The sequence below is a fragment of the Ambystoma mexicanum genome, chromosome 12 (genome assembly GCF_040938575.1).
Source record: "Ambystoma mexicanum isolate Mex_15411 chromosome 12, UKY_AmexF1_1, whole genome shotgun sequence".
Lineage (NCBI taxonomy): Eukaryota > Metazoa > Chordata > Amphibia > Caudata > Ambystomatidae > Ambystoma > Ambystoma mexicanum.
The window spans coordinates 5,604,230-5,630,257 of NC_090936.1; positions in this window are offsets into that span (position 1 = coordinate 5,604,230).

A 26,028-nucleotide genomic window follows, 5' to 3' on the forward strand; every position below is an offset into this window, starting at 1 on the left:
GGTGGTGTAAGAGAAGGTTTTTGAGGGAAGGCGTGTGACGAATCAACTTCCTGGGCACCACTGGTCCAGGGGTGAGTATCAGATTCTAAACTAGCACTCAGGCCCACACCTCTAGTACAACGGAAGGGATCCAGGCAGATTGGAATAACAAGCACATTATAAACCTCCTTGTCCAATTTTGTTGGACGGAACAGCAGGCTTATCTCCGAAAGGCTGTGCGTCGTTGGTTCGTTGCAACACAGCGCAAATACAATTACCCAATGATAATAGGGACTGTCCAGTCAAAGTAGTATCAAAAATATCTACTTTATAGACTTCATATCAAAATAGACAGTCTAACAACAGTACAAACTACAGCCCATCCTGTAAGGCAGTGGTCTTCAAAACCTTTTGGCCTGGGCCCCCCCCAAGCAGAATTTGTGCAGGCCGGGCCCCCCCAGTATAGTGCCTGGGCTCCCCCACCTGTTCCCATCAGTTTCTGGGCCAGGGGCATAGACAGGGTAGGGCCTGAGCGGGCAAGGCCCACCCAAAAACTGTAAATGCCCACTTAGCAGCACTGTGTGGGCATTTACAGATGTTAATATCACTACAGTGGGTCCAACTACATTAGATTCAGGCCCCACCTGTTAGACAATGCTGCCTACACCTCTGCTCTGTGCTCGCTCATCCCACCCCACCAATGTCCCTGGGCTCTCCCCACCCTGATATGGCTCCCCCCATCACCGTCCCTGGGCTCGCCCCAGCACAGTCCCAGGGCCAGTGGAGGCTGGTGAATTAATTAATCGGAGCAGCATAATCATTTCTGCCAGATATGCCACAGCAACTGAGCGGAGCACGAGAGCCCGAGCCAAGCAAGGGGGGATCCCCCAAGGAATCTTTTTTTTTTAAATAATGGGTTAAAATGTTGCATTTTAGAGCATACATTTAATAAACATTGGGTAAAAAGCCAAACAGGTATTTTTTTACTGGACGTCTAGGAAAGATATCTAGTAAAAAAATGACCATCCCTGTCCCCTGGGCTCCACAGGAAGGAGAGCTGATTTTGGCAGGTGGGTAGAGGGATTGTGCAACAAAGGGATTTTTAAAATGCCTGTGTTGTACAACCGCTGTGCCTCCCCACCCCACTCGCCAAAATCAGCTCCACGGACCAACACAAACGCACACATTCACAAAGAAAGAACCCTATCATTCACACAAGCACCCTTCACCATACACTCACTCATCACACAAGCATCCATACACATAAATAAATAAAAAATAAATGTACATAAAGGTACCTTCTGCCCCGGACCTGACGTTTGTTCCCCAGTGCTCCAACTCTTGCATCATCAACAGGAATCGGGAAGCAAAAGCTTTGTGGTTCCTGCACATGCGTGCAGGGCCCAGAGTGTCGGTGCTGAAATGCCCAGCTCCAGCCTGCCTTGTCTGTATGTGCGAGGAGGCGCAGGAGCTCCCCCTGGCACATACAGACAAGCATTTTCCCAGCCAGCATTTCCAAGGCTGACAAACCAAAGCAACCTGTGTGAGTTTCCTTTCAAGCACTTGACTTTGCCTGGTATATTATCCTGACAGGACTTGTGTGAGCATCCATCTTGGGTGCACAGCTGTTGTCAAGGAAGCCTCCTCAACCAACCGCCGACTTATACAGAAGAAACATTGTTTGACCCCATGTGTTCCTAATGGGGGCCCTCAATTGTGACAAGAAATAAAATTATAATAAAAATTAAAAATTAAAATTTAAATACAGCTATCCATAATGCAGACTTGTTACTAGTGACTAGATGACGGTAAATAAAAAATAATAACAATAGAAAATTGACAATTGAAGATACGGGAGACGGGGCACCACCGCAGCACATGACTGCGTGGTGCACCGCCTCTCGCAAAAGGGTAGTGGGCCTGCTGAGGCTGGGAATCGGGAAATGCAAAAAGAATACCACATCCCCCGCCGACACATGGCACTGTTAGTCAATCGACTGGACAGCTATTGTATACCTATTATGTTTTCCCCGACACAATCAGTATTCAGATCTCAGTCTCTCCGATGAGACCTATACACAGTGCATGCAGAAAGAACCAGTTCATATAAGGTATGCAAGTCTCTCGGTGCACTGACCGCTCACATTCTTGTATATCGGTACTCATTGTAGTACCCCCCTCTTGCACACATTTCTATTTCCAACCCGATGGCTGAGCTGAAGATAAGGCATATTGATATTCATAGAATCCTACCCACGTAAGTACAATAAATCAAAGACACATGCTGTTACACAAAGCACATACGGTCAAATTCACAATTCATGCCTCTTGGGCTGAGACAGTCCAACAAATCAATCCAGATTATCTCCCTCTGTAGCAGTCTTTTATGTACATCTCCCCCTCTCGGACCCACTTTCACTTGCTCCAGAATAATACATTTCAATTAGGCAATAGAATGTCTCGCTTCAACAAAACGCAGTGCCACGGGCGATCTAAGATTTTTGGTCCGAATGTTCGACTTATGCTCAGTCCATCTTAGTTTCGCCTTCCTCATAGTTATCCCAACATAACAGAAGCCACGGGGACATTTGAGTGCATATATGACATTTGTCGAAACACATGTGCATGAATGTTTCAATGGGATGGATTTGCCTGTATGTGGATGTGAGATCGTGCTCCCCGCAGAATATTACTGCAATTCTGTCAGTTAAAGCAAGGTTGTGTCCCTTTACATCTCATTGATGAAGCCTGTTTAGTTGGAGTCTCTGCTCTAATCAGGCTGTTTCTTAGGGCCCTGCTCTTTCTATAGGCAAATATGGGAAGTTGTTGAAAAAGTGGCTGTGTTTGAGGGTCCATTTGTAGCATTGGCCATTTTCTCTGGCTAATACTCCTGATTCTTTTTACTCTGAGTAGAATGAGTTGTCACATACACCATACAGTCATCTTTATCACAGTTTTTAGATGTAAGTAAGGTATCTTTCTCGAGAGTAGCAACCTTCTCTTCAATTTTAGTTATAGAAGTTGGGTAGTACCCTCTTTCCTGAAACTTTTGACGTAAGGAGGCTGATTGTCTCACATATTCTGCATCCTCTGAAATGTTCCTCCGATAGCGTAAAAACGGATTCAGTGGCACGCTGTAAATTGTCCTTTGAGGATGGAAGCTTGTTGCTAACAAAAGACTGTTCCCTATCAGTACTCTTGGATAAAATTCTAGTCTCCAAATTCGCACCTTTCGTAGACTTCAACATCCAAGAAATTGATCTTTGATTTGCTTGTCTGTGTGGTAAACTTAATCCGTGGATGCATTTCATTCATCATAGAAAAGAAGTCTGCCAATTCATCCTCCGGGCCAGACCAAATGTCAAACACATTGTGGCATAACCATCTCGACGAGGTCAGTACATGTTATGTTTCCAAATGGTACATAAGTATTGGCATAGGCCGAGGCCATAGCGGCCCCCATACTAGTTCCTGAAAGTTGTAGGTAGTACCTATCCTGGAATCTGAAGAAGTTGTTCATTCATACCAATTTGAGCAATGTCAGCACAAATAATGTATCCCCTTGGCAGTTATCATACTTCAGTAAAAACCACTCAACTGCCTCCAGGCCGGCTTCATGTGCCATGTTGGTGTATAAGGACATTACATCCATCGTAAACAAGGTATCCCTTCCGTTAACAAACTCAATCTCCTTCAGTTTTTTCAGGAGATGTGTGGTATCTTTAATATACGTTGGTGTTTCCTGTATGTGAGGTTGCAGGATTTTATCCAGGTATCTCACAAGCGGTTCCAAAAGTGTCAATGCTGAAATGGCCAACACCAGCTCCAGCCTGCCCTGTCTGTATGGCCGAGGAGGCGCAGGAGCTCCCCCTGGCACATACAGACATGCTGTTTCCCAGCCAGCATTTCCAAGGCTAACAAACCAAAGCGACATGAGTGTGTTTCCTTTCAAGCACTTGACTTGCCTGGTATATTATCCTGATAGGACCTGTATGCAGTAATATTCAATACGGTGGATCGGTACTTCTCTTCTGCTCATAATGCCAACAATGTATGTTCAGTACTTTTCATCAGTACACTCAGCTTGTTTTACACATTTTCAGTAGACTTTTTATCATGGCTCAAAACGCAATGTCTCTCTCTGATATCCCTCCTTGGACTTCCCCAAGTTCGTATTGAGTGTCCCCAGACCCTAGTCTCACTGTTTAAGGTCTTCGTTACGCTGCCCAACAGTGCTTCAGCTTCCCAACCTTTTCCCAGGGCTCACCGGCTTTCTGCTTATAGCTTCGTGGTGTACCTGACTCCAAGTTGGGTTTTTCTCTGGCTCCTGTGGCTCTTCCTGCTCCTGTCGACATCTCCACTAGGCATCTGTACTTTGGACAGCACCCCAGCATCTGTAGCCTTCAGGAAGCACGACTTGCTTCCCCGCACTCCGCTGCGGTTTCTGGGAACCGCCCACGCTGACTGGACTCTTGCGCCGCCGTCGGTACCTTGCTCGACCATGAGCTGGAAAACTCCATGCTTCTCTTCGCGGCATGGTTTTAAACCATGTGGGGCCATTTGTACTTTCCCAGCGACTAGACCGCTGTCCATGGTTTTCGTGGGGAGTAATCATCATTACTCCTCGCCTCTTTCTCATCTCAGTTGTTGTACTGATTCTTGGGCAATTTGAGGAAGTTGACATTGAGCCTCATTGGGAGTAATCCTCACTGCTTCCCGCCTCTTCCTCATTTCAGTTGTTAATAAACTATTCTTTGGGAGTACTGTGAAATAATGTAAGTGGATTTGGCTAGTGTTACAATGTGACTGGTTCTGATGACGCTCTGTATTCCCCCTGAAAGTCCTCCCTCATATAGCCGCCCCCATGGTCAGGATCAGGTTGCCGCTGCCGTCACCATGCCACATGGAAAGAGGGTACCTCCGGAAAGGAGTGATGATGCCATCAGATTCGTCCCAGTTTCCCCTCACTCCTTCACCCAGACCAAGGTCTGAGGGCACCCAGATACTACTTTCAAATACACCCAAAAAAGCCACGCGTGTTCGAACCACTTGGTCAGTATATCATTTCCAATACCATGACGAGCTAACATCTAAAATGAAAACGCAAACATTGGCAAAGCCAACAGGCCTGGCTTCGGGCTGATATTGAAAGCCTTTCTGTGTTGAGCGAGAAGGTGTGGTATTGTTTATTCTGTCAGATTTTACAGTGTCGCTGGTGTCGGCGGAAGATCCAGATTTTCAGATGTAAACACACATGGGGATGGAAAGAATCCCCACCTTAAAAATTCGGCCTCTCCGTTGACAAATGAAAAAGCGTGAAATTAGTACTTTTCTGGCTGCTAAACAGGAAAGTCTCAATTTGACAGGGAAATGATGAAGAGAAAGACAGACTGGCTTTAAAAGGCACAACATTACATATGTTTTAAATCAAACATGGTGACAACATGGGAATGGAAGACCTGGAAACACGGCGTCAGTGGGTGCTCCATGAGATCATGTGATGACTGGCGGGAAGGTCTGGTGCTTAGACCCAGGTTCTATGCCCTGCCCCCAACCCACGGCTTTCATGTTCCATCCAGGGCAGAAAGAACCCCCCACATCTGGTAAACTGATGTTTCTGGGAATGCACCATTCTGTGAGCACAGGTGTCTTACCTCATGGTTGCCATCTTTACCAGCTCATGGACACCCAAAACTTTCCCAAAACGACCGTTGATTGGTTGAATATAATGGTATGGAACCTGTTGCTTACTTTTGACTTTTTTCATGTTTTTAACAGAGTATATTAGTTGGGGAATAGAAATAAAGATCCTTTGGTGCATTTCTTTAGAAAAATTCAGATATGTACAAAAGCAATAGTTAGTGATCACCAATTTCACAAGTGCGGGCGGTGCATACAGATTGCAAAATAATCCCTGTGTTCCTGCTTTAGGATCCGTACACTTCCGGTCTCCGAGAGGTGGGTCAAGAAGACTTGTCTTATTTTCAAGAAATCCAGACAAGGTGACCGAGAAAATTGATGTGCAATCCAGGCAGTCACACTCAAGAAATCCAGACAAGGTGACCGAGAAAAGTGATGTGCAATCCAGGCGATCACACTCAAGAAATCCAGACAAGGTGACCGAGAAAAAAAGTGATGTGCAATTCAGGCAGTCACACTCAAGAAATCCAGACAAGGTGACAGAGAAAAGTGATGTGCAAACCAGGCAGTCACACTCAAGAAATCCAGACAAGGTGACCCAAAAAAGTGATGTGCAATCCAGGCAATCACACTCAAGAAATTCCGACAAGGTGGCGGAGAAAAGTGATGTGCAATCCAGGCAATCACACTCAAGAAATCCAGACATGGTGACCGAAAAAAGTGATGTGCAATTCAGGCAGTCACACTCAAGAAATCCAGACAAGGTGACAGAGAAAAGTGATGTGCAAACCAGGCAGTCACACTCAAGAAATTCCGACAAGGTGACCGAAAAAAGTGATGTGCAATCCAGGCAATCACACTCAAGAAATTCCGACAAGGTGGCGGAGAAAAGTGATGTGCAATCCAGGCAACCACACTCAAGAAATCCAGACATGGTGACCGAAAAAAGTGATGTGCAATCCAGGCAATCACACTCAAGAAATCCAGACAAGGTGACTGTGCAAAGTGATGTGCAAACCAGGCAGTCACAATCAAGAAATCCAGACATGGTGACCATGCAAAGTGATGTACAATCCAGACAATCACACTCAAGAAATCCAGACATGGTGACCGAAAAAAGTGATGTGCAATCCAGGCAGTCACACTCAAGAAATCCAGACAAGGTGACCGAGAAAAGTGATGTGCAATCACCCTCAAGAAATCCAGACAAGGTGACCGAGCAAAGTGATGTGCAATCCAGGCAGTCACACTCAAGAAATCCAGACAAGGTGACTGAGAAAAGTGATGTGCAATCCAGGCAATCACACTCAAGCAATCCAGACAAGGTGACCGTGCAAAGTGATGTGCAATCCAGGCAGTCACACTCAAGAAATCCAGACAAGGTGACTGAGAAATGTGATGTGCAATCCAAGCAATCACCCTCAAGAAATCTAGACAAGGTGACCGAGCAAAGTGATGTGCAATCCAGGCAGTCACATTCAAGAAATTCAAACAAGGTGACCGAGAAAAGTGATGTGCAATCCAGGCAGTCACACTCAAGAAATCCAGACAAGATGACCGCGCAAAGTGATGTGCAATTCAGACAATCACACTCAAGAAATCCAAACAAGGTGACCGTGCAAAGTGATGTGCAATCCAGGCAATCACAATCAAGAAATCCAGACAAGGTGACCGAGCAAAGTGATGTGCAATCCAGGCAGTCACACTCAAGAAATCCAGACAAGGTGACTGTGCAAAGTGATGTGCAATCCAGGCAATCACACTCAAGAAATCTAGACAAGGTGACCATGCAAAGTGATGTGCAATCCAGGCAATCACACTCAAGAAATCCAGACAAGGTGACCATGCAAAGTGATGTGCAATCCAGGCAGTCGCACTCAAGAAATCCAGACAAGCTGACCGTGCAAAGTGATGTGCAATCCAGGCAATCACACTCAAGCATTCCAGACAAGGTGACCGTGCAAAATGATGTGCAATCCAGGCAATCACACTCAGGAAATCCAGACAAGGTGACCGTGCAAAGTGATGTGCAATCCAGGCAGTCACACTCAAGAAATCCAGACAAGCTGACCGTGCAAAGTGATGTGCAATCCAGCAATCACACTCAAGCAATCCAGACAAGCTGACCGTGCAAAGTGATGTGCAATCCAGGCAGTCACACTCAAGAAATCCAGACAAGCTGACCGTGCAAAGTGATGTGCAGTCCAGGCGATCACACTCAAGAAATCCAGACAAGGAGACTGTGCAAAGTGATGTGCAATCCAGGCAAATACACTCAAGAAATCCAGACACGGTGACCGTGCAAAGTGATGTGCAATCCAGGCGATCACACTCAAGAAATCCAGACACGGTGACTGTGCAAAGTGATGTGCAATCCAGGCAATCACACTCAAGAAATCCAGACAAGGTGACCGTGCAAAGTGATGTGCAATCCAGGCAGTCACACTCAAGATATCCAGACAAGGTGACCATGCAAAGTGATGTGCAATCCAGGCAATCACCCTCAAGAAATCCAGACAACGTGACCGTGCAAAGTGATGTGCAATCCAGGCAGTCACACTCAAGAAATCCAGACAAGGTGACCGAGAAAAGTGATGTGCAATCACCCTCAAGAAATCCAGACAAGGTGACCATGCAAAGTGATGTGCAATCCAGGCAGTCACACTCAAGAAATCCAAACAAGGTGACTGTGCAGAGTGATGTGCAATCCAGGCAGTCACACTCGAAATCCAGACAAGGTGACCATGCAAAGTGATGTGCAATCCAGGCAGTCACACTCAAGAAATCCAAACAAGGTGACTGTGCAGAGTGATGTGCAATCCAGGCAGTCACACTCAAGAAATCCAGACAAGGTGACCATACAAAGTGATGTGCAATCCAGGCAATCACACTCAAGAAATCTCATTCCATCAGAGGGATATTTCCGCTCTCTGACTCTAAAGTCATATTTTGGAATTAGAAATCCATCAGGAATTCTCTATAGGAATATGGAAGGTGGATCTCCAGGGAGATAGGCTTCCACGACTTAATTCCCCAGCAGTCATTGCAGGCAGCCATCTTGCTCTCTGATCTTTCTAAGCGAGCGCATGATTCCCAGAAAGAGCTCTGCCATCCATTTGAGTCAAGGAGAAGGTTTATGCTTGTCCGGGATGCGTCAATTGCGGCTGGTCTATATAGCAGCAAGAAGGCACCTCGAGTGATCCAAGATGGGGCCGAAGGACTCCTAAAGCAGGAGACAAGTCATGGCAATACCTTTGTATGTTACTAGACTTGGCCAAAAATGAGCCAAATGCATATGCAGATTGTTTCAAAGCAATGTTTGCCCTCGTGCTAATACTGATCCCCATCGCACTAGCAAGGAATATGCTCTGCCCTGCTGCAAACATCCATGGGGACATGTTTCTCATACTGCTAACACCATGCAAAGTGTCTGTAATGTGACCCCTTGGTGCTTGTCAAGTTCCAAGTGAGGCTAAAAGGAAAATAGTTTCTACCCAAAACTTGGAGAATGCAAAACGAGTAGGATTCAATTGAAGGGAATCTGGAAGGGTCTCTGCGACTCATTTTCACAGTTTCAAAGCAAGGCACAGGTGTTAATGTTTTCCACTTTGGACCCTGAATCCTTACCCCTCTCCCACATGGCTTTAAGTGTGCTGTTCTAGCCAGGACAGTGTCCTAGCAGTTTTCAAAACGGCCCATGGTGAACGGCAGCAAAGTATAAATCCCCTTCTCATGGGAAAGAGAGACTCTAAAAATACATGAATATACTGGGCAACCAGGCAAGTCCAAAATGATAGCGGATGATTAGATTGGCTTGGAGGGCAGAATATAAATTAATGGCGACTGTGAAGGTGGCACGCTGCATGTCTATGCCCAGGATTTTGGGAACTAAGATACCTGTATCAATCGCTTTCTCTAACGATGTCTCAAACACCCCAATCAGTCTTCAGCTCCAGTTCAGCAAATGTACAAAACTTAATGCCAATAGTCCCTGAACACGTTCAATGTTCACAGACATATACATTCCACACTGTGATCAATAGCAAAGATACAAAACAATAGAAACGCAGCATCATTTAGGCTAATATTAAATGCATGAAAATGTGAACGCTTAATCTTGACCACCATCTGCCTCTCGGGAGGTCTCCACCTAAATGCTTTTATTCATTGTGGTCTGATTAATGCTTCTACCTTCTCTAAAATGTTCCCAATCACAAGCTGAGCTGTTTGAAGTCACTGCTTTCTTCACATTTGATCTGATGCCAGCTGTCCCTATTCTTGTATTTTCCACCAATGACACACAAGGATCCTGTAAAGCTGAGATGGGGCATGTGGGTCCCCTTCCAATGCCCCCTTTCATTACAGACCCAAGATGTAGGAATCTTGCCACTCCTGAGCTTTTATTTCTCAGTGTCACAGCTCCATCCCTGGACTTGCAGGAAGAGTTGGAATATTTGTGACTTTTCCTGTCACGTGCCTTATTGATGAAGCCCAGCTAAGCGTGATTAATACGGGGAACATGGCATGAGGGTGGTTAGATGAATGCATGGCAAAGCGGGTGGAATGTCTGACCTATGTCGGCTCGGAGGACATCAGAACCTATAGGGAGTGCCTTTGATGACGGAAGAGGAGATTTACACTTTCACATACCCATCCTTGGAACAGTCCTTGCCAGTAAATCCTACCTTCTTACCATCCCAACCTCTCCCTTTCGCTTCCATGATACTAGAGTGCCAGTGGAAATCTATAGACAGGTGCCTGTAAGTCACCCTATAGTTTGGAACTCTCTTCCACTGCAGATTAGGCTAAAAGATGATATGGAGACTTACTCCTGCCTCAACAGCCCTCCCTCCGCCCTACATATACCTACCCCTACTTATCGCTCTGACCCACTCTGCATGTCTCTCCTACCCCAACCCATCCTATCCACCTACCTCGCTGCTCCTTTTCCTTCCTTCACCTGCACATTCAGTTGCACGCCTGGCACCGCACCAACCTTCCCACTCCTTCTGACCCCCCTCCCCTGGACACCCACCACATATCGGAAGCATGTGGAGCCTAAATTGACGTGTGATCTCCTGGATAATTCCTCTGTCTCCATTATAGGGCTTATACGTGAAGTGCCTATGGGTGTGAAGGCTGGGACCTCATTTGCTGTCAATGGACAGGGCTCCCTTACGTTTTGTTCCACAATGCCACATGCACACTGGTAGCTGCAGCAGCACTGCACTCTCCACCAGTCACTCATCCCCAACCCTCCACACTGCAACCCACAGCATTGCCACACTGTCGGGTCTTTGAACAGGATAGACTTCCATGGTGATGCAAAGACATGCGATCTTTCCATGCCATGTAATCACATAGTGTTGAAATGTACACCCGGATCAATCAAGTTGCTAATCACTCTTGCCTCGCAGTGTTCTCTCAATGCACTCTCTCGCTCACCACACACACAATCTATCTTTCTCGCTCTCTCTCTCTCAGTATGTCAGGTTTCTTGGAGCCACCCCAGCCACTGGTGAAGCTGTATTACCATAGGTAAATACACACATCCTGATGGGGAGGTGTGCTGTGTTGTTTATAGTTAAAGTAGAATGACAGCAGAAGCAACCTAGGCATCCCCTGAGATGTGGACACACCTGGTATTTGGAGACATACATTGTGATCGCATAGATCCTTCAGAAATCACGCTATCACACAGAGTGCACATTGTCCATAAAGGAAGAGTGGGGGTGGGGGGCACAAATAGGCTCTATGTGGGGGGTGCTGGGGTTCTGACAGACCTTTTAAGAGACCAGAGGACTAGACAGCAGAGTCAGCAATTGCATGTGGTGTGTTCTAGTTTTTGTTCTGAGAGCATCCTCACTTCCTTCTCCCCAACATCCTCTGCTCAGGTGGCCAGGGAAAGGCCATCACTTTTGGATCATGACCCTGGGGGTGGATATGCGAGGGAGGATGACCTGGGTGGAGGAGATTTGGGGAATGGAGGGAGGGGGTCATTAGGTGAGACACAGCATATCCCATTCCCTTTTCATGATGAGCCTTCAGACCCCGAAACCTTTATACGATACTGTCAACCAACCCCCTTCCCTTCCTTTCAGAATGACACTAGGAAACACCCTTATTATAAAAGGTCTAGAAACAGAACACCTCAAAGGAGCTCTCTTTATATGGGCAAGATAAAGAAATGCACTGGTTCTCTAGCACTACAATCCAATCAGTGGCCGGCATGCGAAATGAAATGTTGCCTTGGTGCTCACAGAATGGACAGATCACTGGCTTAAATAATGTGACCCTTTCCAAAAAGGGTGAACATTTTGAGAAACAAAATGGTGTATATGTACATTTTGGCACAGCAGGCAATTTGGAGTATGTTGCTTACCTGTAACACCTGTTCTCCAGAATTGGTATCTTTCATGAATTCACATACTTTGAATATTCCCAGCCCACAGGCTGGGGATTCTCAGTAACCCTAGTAATATAATTTACAGTCAAGCTTTTTAGGCTCACTTTAGTAGCCTATCATTGTCCTTTTGGGTGTATTCTGCCCCAGCTACTACGCTGCTACATTTCACTTGGATTACAATACTTTGGAATCATCTCAACAGTTTACTTGGAACAGTATCTGAAAGAGGAACGATTCCCTTTAAATCACTGGGAACATTGTAGGCTCCTCCCCCAACACAACGCTGCCGACTCATAAGCTCAAAAAAACCATGAAGCGTAGCGAAGTGAGTCAAGTGACAGTTGGCCGGTAGCATTGGACAAGCGTGACGTGGCGTTGCCCCTGTGTAAGCTGCTGCTACTGCCTTCTGTCAGCTGCCTGCCAGTCGAATGATAATCAACTAGCGTGCCACCGAGAGGAACTCGTCATTGCTAGAATCGACTCTGTATCTGCAGAAACTAACTGTAAGTAAACTGGAAACATATAACCGCTGACACTTGAGCGTGTGAACCTGATTGTATCTGTATTTGCTTCGGTGGCCGTAGCTTCGGGGAAACTGCAGGGCTACGCCCTTTGATCCCCGAAGCGGAGAATGATCACTAAATAAGCACGTGCATCCACCAACAATAAATCATAGTGTTCACATCCAAGTGCCAATGTACAATGAAAACCTGCCAAATAAAGTCAGCCCTAAACACTCAGGCATTAACCGACGATAAAACGAGCTTCAACTCAGAAAATGAGGGAAACTCGTCAAATGCCCCTACCGTAATGGACTTGAGAACTCCAATACGGCTGCCTGAAGCAATAAAAACTGAGGAAGACTTGGTGCCAGCAAGCCCCAATGTAAAAAACTGCCAGCAACTCAACAAATCTCTATTCCAAGAGAAATTGATAAGCAAGGTAACTGAAGTAGCGACCACTCCAGCTTTAAGAGAAATATTAAACAATTAAAAGACTCTGAACCTTTACCAGCTACTAATGCAGAATTAACTGAAGCTTACCCGGATGACGTTTTCACAACCCATCTATGAGTACAATAAAGCAGGCCGACTTAGATTCAGGCAGCGAGGAAGCCAGAACAGTCACTACTAAAGACTACAGCTCTCTGCAGGAAGATAACACCTCCAGCGGGACTCTAATAAGTGAAAGCGGTGTTGAATCTACTCGTCCTATGAAAAATCTAAAGAACTCAGACCTCACTGCAATATTGATTAAAGATCTCTCAATATTAGATGAACATATTTCAACTCAAAAGAGAAAGAGCCTTGTTCCATCCGAAATAGGCTGTCAGAGATTGAGGGTGATATGTCAATAGACATACATTTAAAAGGACCATCTTTGAGTGAATCAAAAAAGAACATTCATCCTCAAGCCGAAGACCCATCACAAAGTGAAGAGAAGAGTGTAAACTGTGTAAATATCTTGCCTACTCCAATAAATCAATTGTTGAATGCAAGCTCTGATTTGATGGATCCAACTCCACAAATTAATTCTAACACAACTGACACAAGTAACATCTCTGAATCAAGCTTAGATGACCAAAACTGGGATCTAGCAAAGGAGTCTTCAAATCCTACCATCAAGAGTATTGATGCTTTGGAACTCCAGAGAAATATCTTAACCTTCATCTCACGCTCTCTATCACCCTTCCTAAAATTGTACGAAGCACTACATGAAGATTTGCGAGATCAATGTACTTTGACTGCCATGCTACAATCAAAATTAACAACAATTGAGACCTTAGCGCTGAAAGTTGAATCCCGGCTTGAAAAGGAAGCTGAAACATCTATAATGTGGCAAAATCGGCTAGTGAAATTAGCCCTTAGGGAAGCCAATGACAATTCTGGCCTAATGCAAGCAATATTAGAGGATTGTAGATGGATGCGCGCTATGTGGAAAACCCACAATTCTAAAGCACCATCATCTCCACCAGTGAGACCTGTCACTGACTCAAGGAAATCCAATGTCTCAACAGCTCAGGTTGATTTAACGCAACAAAAGCAAGACTAAAGTGCTGATGGGAACATGTTGGGGACACAAATAGGCTCTATTTGGGGGGTGCCTGGGGTTCTGACAGACCTTTTTAAGAAGCCAGAGGACTAGACAGCAGAGACTACAATTGCATGTGGTATGTTCTATTTTTGGTTCTGTGAGAAACCAGAGGGCGTCCTCACTTCCTTTTCCCCAACATCCTCTGCTCAGGTAGCCAGGGAAAGGCCATCGCTCTTGGATCATGACCATGGGGGGACAGCAATTAAGGGAGGATGACCTGGGTGGAGGAGATTTGGGCAATGGAGGGAGGGTGTCCTTAGGTGAGACACAGCATTTCCCATTCCCTTTTCATGATGAGCCTTCAGTCCCCGAAACCTTTATAGGGTACTGTCAACCGACCCCCTTCCCTTCCTTTGGAAACACCCTTATAATAAAAGGTCTAGAAACAGAAGCCCTTAAAGGAGCTCTCTTTACATGGGCAAGATAAAGAAATGCACTGGTTCTCTAGCACTGCAAACCAATCAGTGGCCAGCATGCAAAATCAAATGTTGCCTTGGTGCTCACAGAACAGACAGATCACTGGCTTAAATATTGTGGCCCTTTCCAAGAAGGGTGAACATTTTGAAAAACAAAATGGTGTATACGTACATTTTGGCACAGCGGGCAATTTGGAGTATGTTGCTTACCTGTAACTCCTGTTCTCCAGCATTGGTATCTTTCATAGATTCACATACTTTGAATATTCCCATCCCACAGGCTGGGGATCCTCAGTAACCTTAGAAATATAACTTATAGTAAAGCTTTTTAGGCTCACTTTAGTAGCCCATCATTGTCCTTTTGTGTGTATTTTGCCCCAGCCAATGGGGCATAGAGTATTCAGCTCCATCCGGGAAGCCATCTTCAGATTGTAACCCAAGAGAGATGAGTCATTGTATTATAGACCCACTGCCTACGGGGTGGATGGCGGGCGCATGTGAATCCATGAAAGATACCAAAGCTGCAGAACAGGAGTTACACCTAAGCAAAATCCTCCTTCTCCAGCATTAGCTCTTTCATGGATTCACATGCTTTGAAGAGAGTACGCAGCAATTGGCATTCATGAATCAGAGGCGGTAAGGGCAAAGGGCATACCTTATTCACACTGGCTGTGCAGGACGGCTCTTCGGACCCTTCCTTCTGCTGACCCTTGTCCCTCCCTGCAGTAGTGCTTGACGATTGTGTGCAGTACTGCCCCGGTTACTGCACAGCAAAGGTACGACAGGGGAATCCCTGCCCATAACACAGAAGACAAACTAATTGTTCTGGTAGAATGCGCTCGAATAGGCCCTTGCTGGGGCCTGTTGGCCTGTGCATGTATGGTTTGATCGCAGAGGTGACCCATCTTGCGATGCCTTGTTTGGAAATGGGTCGACACCTGTTAGGGGCCCCAAGGCTACACACAGCTGCAAAGTTCGATGGAAACCTTTAGTCCTGTCTATATAATACCTCAACACTCTCTGAAGATCCAGCGAATGTAGTGACTGCTCCGCTGGAGTAATAGGTTTGGCAAAGAACACTGGTAGGGTTACCTCCGATTGGAGGTGGAATTCCGATAGCCCCTTAGGGACGAAGGTAGGATTCGGTTTCAGCATGACCTTGTTTGTCTCAAAACGTGGATACAGTGGTTTGACAGACAAAGCATGTATCTCTGAGACGTGTCTAAAAGAGGTGAACGCTACCAGAAATGTTGTCTTCCACGACACACATTTTATGTCTGTACTAGCCGCTGGCTCAAATGGTGGTTTCGTTAGCACTACCATGACCGTATTCAGGCTCCACTGTGGAGGTAATTTCTTTTGTGATGGATACGTGTGCAAAAGACCCCTCATGAAATGTTTAACTATGCGAGCTCCGAACAGGGGAGAGCCTTTCTCTTTTCTGTTATAACTTGGAATTGCTGCCAAGTGTACTTTTATTGATGAATGTGATAGGCCCTCCTTGGCTAACTTAAGTAAATATGGTAAGAGCTCATGAGGGGCTATATTGAGAGGGTCTAACTGCTGCTGGGCACACCACTTGCAGAAGCGATCCCACTTGTATCCATATTATCTGTTTGTAGATTCTGTCTTGCTGCTTTCAGAATGTTTCTGCATTCTTGCGACATTGGGGCGTGGCCAAATTCTCCAAAGTCAGAAGCCAGGCCTTTACGTTGAGTGATCCTGGGTCGTGGTGCAGAACTTGTTGGTTGCACATTGAGAGCAAGTTGGGATCCTTTCCTAGGGGCATTGGGTGGACTTGTGATAGGTCAAGGAGGTCAAAGAACCAGGGATGTGTTGCCCACGCTGGTGCAATCAGAATGATTGTGCATTTGTACATTGTGATCATCGGCAGGACGTTGTGCAGTACTGGAATAGGGGGGAACGCATATGCAAACGCCCTTTCCCATGATATTGCAAACATGTCCCCCCAGTGATTGGCTGTCTGGGTACCTGCTGGCGAATTGAGGACACGTCTTGTTCTCCCATGTGGCAAACAGGTCGACGGGAGGCGTTCCCCACCCTGTGAAAACTTGGTCGAATTTTCAGCTCACCAGTTGCCACTCGTGTCATTGGTTTCTGACTCTACTGAGCTGGTCCGCCGTTTCATTTTGTTATCTCGGCAGATGAAATGCCTGGAGCTATATGCAGCTCTTGTTTGCCCAGTGCCATATATGTTGTGCTTCGATTGAGAAGATTGACAATGTCCTGGAACAGTTTCCTCCTTGTTTTCGCACATAATGCATGGTGGTCATGTTGTCTGCTCTTGTTCTTGAGTACTGGTTGGAATGAGCATAGGGCTTGGGACAGTGCCTTCGATTCTAGTACATTGATATGGAATTTTGTCTTTTGGACATTGCAGTGTCCTTTGACTGATAGATGGTTAATGTGAGTGACACGCCTGTGACTAACATTTCCTGAAAAGGGAGCTCTTTGAGTGACATCCCCTTGTGATGTGGTGCTGCGTCGCCCACCATTGTAGTCCTCATGCCAGTAAAGGTGTTACTATTAGTTTGTCGTTCCAGGATCCATTCATCTGTGACCATCGATCTGCCAGAAATTCTTGCAGCGGTCTCATGTGTAACCTGCACTGTTGGTTAAGAGATTGCACGCTGATGCATGTCCGGACCGATACACAGTTGCCTGGACAGAACATCTTCAGGTGTAAAGGATTTGCTAGTGTCCTTTCCTTGGATTGGTGAACCAACCCCTTGACAGTGTTGAATTGTGCCCGTAGAAACACTAAACTGTTTGATGGCTTCAAACAGGACTTGTTGGAGTTTATTGCAAAACCGAGGCGTTGGAGAGTGTTGTACCACGGTTCCCATTTTGTTGAATGAAGGTGCCTGTATCAACCAGTCATCGAAGTAGGGGTATATGTGGTAACCCTCCCTTCTCAGAGATGCAGCCACTGGTGCCAGGCACTTGGTGAACGTTTTGGGAGCTGAGCGCAACCTGAAAGGTAGTATCATGAACTGATAATGGTTGGATCCCACGACAGACCTTAAGAACCTTCTGTGGACCTTGCAAATGGGGATGTGAAAATATGCATCCTTGAGATCCAAAGTTGCCAAGAAATCTCCTTCCCTCGCTGCTTTTATGACTTTGGTCATGGTCACCATTTTCAACTTTTGTTTGTTTTTTGACATATTTGTTTAGTCCTCTCAGGTCTAGGATTGGTCTCCATGATTTGTCCGGTTTTCTGACCCCATGAAGAATCTGAAATATGTTCCTTTGTTGGGTTGGTTTCTTGGCACTTTTTCGACGGCATACTTGATTTGTAGCTGTACCATCTCGCCGTGCAGAATACGTAAATGCGGTTGGCGTTGAAACCATAGCAGAGTTGGAGGTGGTTTTCCAATGAATTCTAGAACATGTCCTTTTGTATTATGTGTATGGCCCATCTGTCTATGGTGATTTGCTTCCATTGTGGCAGATGGTATTGCAGATTGCCTCCCACTTGTGGTTGATGTCTTATTATTGGGGCCCGGAAGCGATGGGAGTCAGGCTTGTTTTTACTGCCTGCTTCTAGAGGCAGTTGATGTCTGATGTCTTTTTGGAGCCATCCCTCTGCTTGTATGGATTAGCTTTGATAATACGAAGATCCTCTTTGGTATGACCAGTTTCCTCTGCCTGTGGTTGTGGAGTGTCCTGAGGCTCTCCAGAAAGGGACGAAAAGTGCGTTGTTAAGGATCTCGCTGTGTCTGTATCCGTTCTTATTGCCTTTATGGCATCATCTATTTTGGGCCCAAAAAGTTGATCGCCCTCAAAAAGCATGTCCAAGAGCTTTGTTTGTGCGTCCTGTCTGGAATCAGTGCATTTTAACCATCCTTATCTTCTCAGTACAACTCCATTGCTGATTTGTTTGAAACCAGTTACCGCTAGATCAACTGCAATGTTGATGGCATGTCTCTTCTCCCTCCAGCAGTATTTCTATGGTCTGCTTGCACTTCTGATCTAGCAGATGCTCCAATAGTGGAGCCATTCTTCTCCACATTTCGCGGTCATATCTGGTAACTATCGCCAGGGAATTTGCTGCCTTGACTGTGGTGGATCCTGTAGACAAGGACTGCACATTTCTGGCCTTGTGTGTTGGACTTTCACCCTGCTGCCGCAAGACAACCAACTCTGGAGTATGTTGAGATGTTAGGCATTTTGGAGACACATCCAGGCGCCCTTTTAGTGCTGGTTCCGAGAATGGCTTCATCATTTATAGTAAGCCTTCTTGGCATATGTGGTCTGAAATACCACAGCATCTCCTCATACAATTTATGTTGGTTTTGTATTGATGTCAGCCTCCTGTCTAGTTGCTGCACTAGAGATTGTAATGTGGGCAATAGTTAGAGAGACAGTAAAGGTTGTTGATTGATGATTTGTTCAGCAGGTTGGAGCAGGCTAGGACAGGTACAGTCAGACAAACTTGTTCAATAGGTAATGGCGAATGCCTTAATACTGGTGACCGCCTCCCCTGTGGAGATTGTGGACCTAAATACGGTTAATCCTCTGAGATTTGAGATGATTAACCTTGTTCGAACTCCGAGTCTATATGGTGTCCTAATATTTGATCAGGTAGCACCGAAGACACTGGTGACAAGGATGGGTCCTTGCTTGTAGTTATGGCCACTTGATTATCACCTTTTATGGAAGGTAGCAATATATTTAGCAGTAGTTTAATCCCAATCGGCATTGTAGATTTTTGCTCCAGTGGTATTTCCTTGGTCATTTCTTTTTCTGTAACATCTTTTGTCTTTAAACATGTAGTTAGTGGTTGTTTGCCACTTGAGATTTACTTGCCTTTTGGTGTTTTGTAGAGGATTTTGTCAAAATTATTTCCCCAATGCTCTTTCTATTGTCACCTGCACACCTACATGTTGTGTCTGTCAACGAGAACGTTGTTACAACCCTTTTTCCTGCACTCGTCTTACTCGTTGTCAAGGGATTTCCTATTGGGGACTGTATTGCTGTAGGCGATATGCCATGCACCGTCGACACAGGTGCTGTCGTCATCGGTGTTCCTGGTGTGTTGGCCGGCTGTTTTGTCATTGACGGTGTCTTGGTCAATGGAGCTGTCATCAACGAGGATCTTGCTGTTGACTGTGGTATCGTTGACGAGGCAGTCTTGGTAACCAAATCGTGGTTAGGCCTGTCGTCGATGAGTATTTCCCCCCCTGCTGGTTGACAAGTCAAATTGGCTCTTTATTGTTCACAAGGCTCCCGTAGAAGCTTTAGAACTTGTCTCGCCCATCGTCGACAGAGATTTTGGCGGTGGCAGTCTTGCCAACAGTGATGTTGTTGACGGACGGTATGATCTACTTAATTTTTCATCCTTTTTCTTTTTAGAATGGGACGGCAGACTTTCCTCATATCTAGCCCTCTTGGGGGGTGGTGTCCGTTAGTTCTGTTACCCCCCACACTTCTAGAGGATTCAGCCTCTGAAGGGGGTATTTACCCTCATTTACCCATAAAACCAATCTTCTTTTTCTGTCTTTTAGAGTTTTAGCGCTAAAAGTAGCATAAATCTCGGTCTTCCTGAATATAGTTAGGGTAAAGGCAATATATGCATTCAGCATATATTGGGGCCTGGGTCCAAAATACCTTCAACTATCCCTCTGTAAATACCTCCCTTCGGGACTCCTTCTCTCCTCTACCTCTAACTCCCTCAGGGTCAGTCGTTTTTCGAAGAAACGAGCTGGGGTAGATCTCTGTCTTCGGCTGGGGCCTCCCTTTGGAACTGCCTCTCTGCCACCTTGAAACTTGAGGAGAACCATCTTCGGTTCCGGAAGCTCCTCAAGACCTTCCTCTTCACCTCTGCCTTTGACCCTCTTCTCCCCTGCTGATCTGCTTTCTCTCTCGTCACTGTGCACCTGGCGACCCTCTGTGCTTTGGGCCCAGGTATCTGCTCACCCTGCCACCCTCCTGCACTGCCTCCGGGTCACCCCTTGCACTGGGGCCTGTATCTGTACCCAAACAGACCCCCACCCTCTCCTCTTCTGCACTTATCAGATGCACCCTATCTGACTAACCTAGCACTTGGCCACTTACCGGCTGCACTACCACTGTTTATCACCTTTATTTATTTGACTTATGCTCTGAACTTTCCAATGTCTCCCCCCTTCCAGGCACTTTCCCCCTTTTCCCTTCCCCATGCACTTGCACATTCTCAATGTCACTGGGCCTAGTAAGATTGTTGTTTTTGTTTCTCCCTTGGTCCCCTCTCATCGCCTGGTCGCACTCTGAAACACCTGTGTACGAGCGCGATATAAATAAAATATCATATCATATATCATAGCATGTCTATCCCCCTCACATATGTTTTTAATGCCACATGGTTGAAATAGCTTGAGCAGGGCTTACTTTTTCCCCTCCATTTCCCTGTCAAATTCCCACTTATCTGTTGAAAGAGATGAGGATTCTTTAAGAAAATAAGTTTTCCTTGAAGTATTTCCAATAAATTGAATTTTCAGCTGAAATGGCTCAGAGGACCCCTCAGCACGATGTGTGGTTAGAATCTGAAGATGGCCTCATGGGTGGAGCTAGATAGTCAAGGACCCAGTGGCTGGAGCAAAATACACCCAAAAGGATGATGATGGGCTACTAAATTGAGCCTAATAAGCTTTGCTATAATACTAAGGTTAGCAAGGATTCCCAGCCTATCAGCAGTGAATATTCAAAGCATGTGAATCCATGAAAGAACCAATGCTGGAGAAACTTTGGTACCCCTCTTTGCCCCTACCAATCCTGTTGAGCTCGGGGCACCTCTGGAGTTCACCCTCATGCCCCACTTCCTTCTGTTGGGCGGAGGCCAGCCCCACAATCCTCAATCTCCCGCTAAGCTCCATGCACAGCTTCCTATGAATCTGCCCCCCCCTCCTGCATATCCCCAGTAAGCCCTCTCTTAGGACATCCCACCGCGCTCGACTCCTTTCCTCTTCCTACTTCTCTCTGTACAGGAAATGCAGTGTCAGTAAAGGTGTCTATAGTAGGTATTTCACCCCCTCGCTGTGCATATTTCTGCCCGCCCTCAGGTAGATCATGCCTGACAGGGCCCCACAGACAGGAAATGGGGCAGTTGAAGGTTGATGACACTTCTTTGTCCATGAATGTAAAGCCCATTTACTTGTCATAATGAGTACTTCATCACACAGAGAACAGTACAGAACATCCAGCAGCAGGTCACACCTCCTTATGTGGATTATCGCAGGCAAAATGCAAGCCTCCCAACTACTAGCAACAGGTATAGAACAGCCCGCAGCAGTGCACACCTCCTTATCACCGAGATGTGGCTTATCGCAGGCAAGAATGCAAGCCTCCCACCTACTAGCAGCAGGGACATAACAGGCAGCAGCAGTGCACACCTCCTTATGACCCAGATGTGGCTTATCGCAGGCAAGAATGCAAGCCTCCCACCTACTAGCAGCAAGAACATAACAGGCAGCAGCAGTGCACACTTCCTTATGACCCAGATGTGGATTATCGCGGGCAAAATGCAAACCTCCCAACTACTAGCAGCAGGGACATAACAGGCAGCAGCAGTGCACACTTCCTTATGACTCAGATGTGGATTATCGCAGGCAAGAATGCAAGCCTCCCACTTACTAGCAGCAGGTACAGAACAGGCAGCAGCAGTGCACCCTTCCTTTTGACCCAGATGAGGCTTATCGCAGGCAAGAATGCAAGCCTCCCACCTACTAGCAACAGGTACAGAACAGGCAGCAGCAGTGGACACTTCCTTATGACTCAGATGTGAGTTATCGTGGGCAGGAATGATTGCCTTCCACCTACTAGAAGCAGGTACGGAACTGGCAGCAGCAGCACGCGCTTCCTTATGACCCAGATGAGGCTTATCGCAGGCAAGAATGCATGCCTCCCACCTAATAGCAGCAGGTACAGAACAGGCAGCAGCAGTGCACACTTCCTTATGACCCAGATGTGGATTACCGCGGAAAAGAATGCAAGCCTCCCACCTACTAGCAGCAGGGACAGAACAGGCAGCAGCAGTGCGCACACTTCCTTATGACCCAGATGAGGCTTATCGTGGGCAAGAATGCAAGCCTCCCACCTACTAGCAGCAGGGACAGAACAGGCAGCAGCAGCGTGCACTTCCTTATGACCTAGATGATGCTTATCGGGGGCGTGGCCTGAGCCCATGGAGTAATGTCGTGCCTGGTTGAAGCTCCTGTCATGATCCTGCTCACGATCCTGTTATTCGGTGGTGAACGGTGAATCCTGAGACCCCGAGCATACCCACACTTGAAGGAAGCGATTCCCCAGCTCCGACAAGCAACCCCAGTGTAAATCGGAGTAATATCGCAGAGAAAACAGTCTGCAAACTGAGGGCCAGGGGCGGGCAAGATGGCGGACGTTGCAGCAGCACTGCACTGAGGAGGAGGAGGGGCCGCGGCCAGCGTGGAAGCAAACCAGACCAGCAAGTGCAGAGGCGAGGCGGGCTGCCCCTGAGCTGGTGAGGGGGAACTACGCAACGAAACAGAGGGTGGAGTACACCAGGAGCCAACCCACAGCTACCCCAGAACAGACAGCGACGCCCTAGAGTCTGAGACACTGATTGGGGACCTGCGGCGAGACGAACCTAACAAAGGGACCGGCAAGGCTGGGGCAGAGTTCAAGACCCGCTTGACGGTACAGGACTTGGCCCCATTGTTTGTCTGGGCAGAGGGGCAATGAAACATCCTCCTGGATCGCGCCTGCAAAAAACCGCAGGCAGACACAGTACTAAGGTGCAAGGCACTGAGAAGAGTGGAAGCCATTGCCAGCCGGGAACACGCGGTCAATGCCCCTGCAACGTGAGCGTACACCACGAACAAGAAGCTTGGAGGCGTGAAACTGGTAAGAGCAGCAAACACGGCTGTAAGACCGGAAGTTGCTGATCCTAAAGACTCATGTGGGTGGAGGGAGTGTGAGAAACATGGTAAACTGCCCTTGTTATACTGCCTGAAACTACGGCTCATGCACTGCTGAAGTACACGGTGTGCCACCCACTGACACAGGAAACAAAACATAATACGCTGCAGTACAGCCTGCACGGAAACGTACTTGATAGTGGACATTCCTGCCTCCCACAGCTGAGAACAAAGGCAATGCTACATGCTGAGATTTGAGACATCGCTGGGCGAAGTAGTCTGCGCAGGCAGGGCACTTTACCTCTATGGACCAGCGGCATGGACACGGACACGCAAGCACAATGAACCTGGAAAGCGCATGTTTAAAGAGAGCTCAAAGGTTAACATTTAAGGTACGTGGTAGTGCTGCAAGGAGGGCGGGGGACGGCAATAGAAACACTGCACTTGTTACTGCTAAAACCCATCAGCCTCTACAACGCCAGGGCACTACAAAACTTTTACAGTGGTGCATAGCAACTACTGCCCTGAGCAGGAAAAGTGGATAGAGGCACAAGGGGCCACAGCGAGGCAGCAGAAAATTGGGAGGCGCTGTGAGTGGATAGCCCTATTAAGCAGTAGACGTTTAGTGGCACAAATAGACTGAGAGTACTAAACCATCCAGGCATGGAATAATAATGAGGCAGTGCACAACGCTGGTGGTCACACGCTGCCTGGAGGAGCAGAGACAGTATTGATGAGCAAACATAGCTCTAAAACTACGGCAAGGGCTATCATGCAGGTGGCAATAATAGACACAGCAGGGATCCTACAGGACCCACGAACACCACGTTGCAACACAGTCCAATACTTAAGCAACTCCAGAAGGAACAAGTGTCAGGCTGCACCTCAGAATCTGCCTAGACATAAGCAAGCAAGGGTATGTCCCAATCAAAGGGGGGAAAAAAGCTACGATCATGAACTCCTTTAACGCAGCCAGACATCGTGAGTCATCGCAAACCAGCACAGTGACACAGGAGGAAGTGGGGGCTCCGAGCGCTGGCGGCAGGGATGGCCAAGTGCTGGAAGCAATAGCAACGCTGAGAACATTTATCGACACAAAAATTGAAGAGGTCAAGGTCGACATGCAATTGATGCGGCAAGACATACGTAACCTAGCGCAGAGAGTAACAGCTACAGAGACTGTGCTAAAGGAGACAACTGGGTCCACAAAAGCACTAGAGGCGAAACTGGAAGAATTGGAGAAGAGAACTGCAGTGATGGAATCACGCTCGGAGGATGCTGAGGGGTGGGCCCGGCGCAATAATGTGCGATTGCTGGGTGTCCCTGAGGGAATGAAGGACCCGAACCCCATGAGTTTTGTAGAGGTGCTGGTACCTCTCGCAGGGGTTTGCAGTGGAAAGGCCCACAGATCCCTACAGAAAAGACCTCCCCCAGGATCACACCGTGACCAATGATTGCAAGGATCTTTAACTTTCAGGACAGAGAGGTCATACTAAAACACTCAAGGGAAGGAGGGGATGTCACAAGTCTCTCCCCTTCTCACCTGTTTCTCTTTGCTTACAACCTTCTTGGATGTGTTCTTTCACACGGTCTGGGATTTATACAGGCCCATGTGCTGGTCTTCGGATTCCAGCATGACGATTGCAAGTCCTACGCCAAGTAGCATTCAAATATACAGGACCGGGAACCAGGAACGAAACGGTATCCTAACTCAGAGGCACGGAACGCCGTGACCCAAGCACAGGAGAAATCCAGGAAGAAAAGCACGGAAGAGAAAGTTCAAGGAAAGGGAATGGAAAAGCAGTAATCAGGGAAATGGGAAAACGGGACCCGGAAGGAGGCCCCGAACGAACTCCGGCAACGCACATCTGATTACACTAAGTGGTAGCGTTGAGACGCGCAGAGCCGCTGGGGCGTGACTGTTTTGTAGGAAGTTGAACGTAGCGCGTAAAGGCTGATAAGCTGCGTTTCGTACTCAACGGCCATGTTGGAAGGATCACGGAATTCAGTCCTCTATGGGCCACGGACCATGATGTCCAGAACGGACGTAATCGGCGGTTCATGACAGCATGCCTCCTCTGAAGCTCCGCACCTCCAGGTTTGTCTGGGTGGTTAAGATGATATCTTTGCATCAGCCGGGGGGCATTCATGTTTGAGACGGGTTCCCAAGTGCGCTCACTGGGAGGATACCCATTCCATTCAACCAAATACTGTAGTTGACCTCGTCGGTACCTGGAGTCACAAATTCTAGAGACCTCATATTCAAGTTGGTTATTGACAATCACTGGAGTAGATCTTGGAGCAGTTCGAGAGGACTGCACATATGGTTTTAACAGAGAAGTGTGGAAGACTGGATGAATCCTTTTCCATGACTCTGGTAGTTGGTGTCGAATGGCCACTGGATTAACAATTTCTTTCATAGAAAAAGGTCTGGTCCTCAAGGGGTTCATAATCAGGACGTCTGGATAAGGCATCGGCTATGATGTTATGTGTTCCAGGAAAGTGATGGATTTGAAATTGGGATGGGGCAAAAAAGAAGGTCCAGCGGGCTTGAAGGCTGTTTCTGCACTCCAGGGATTGTAGGACTTGAAGATTC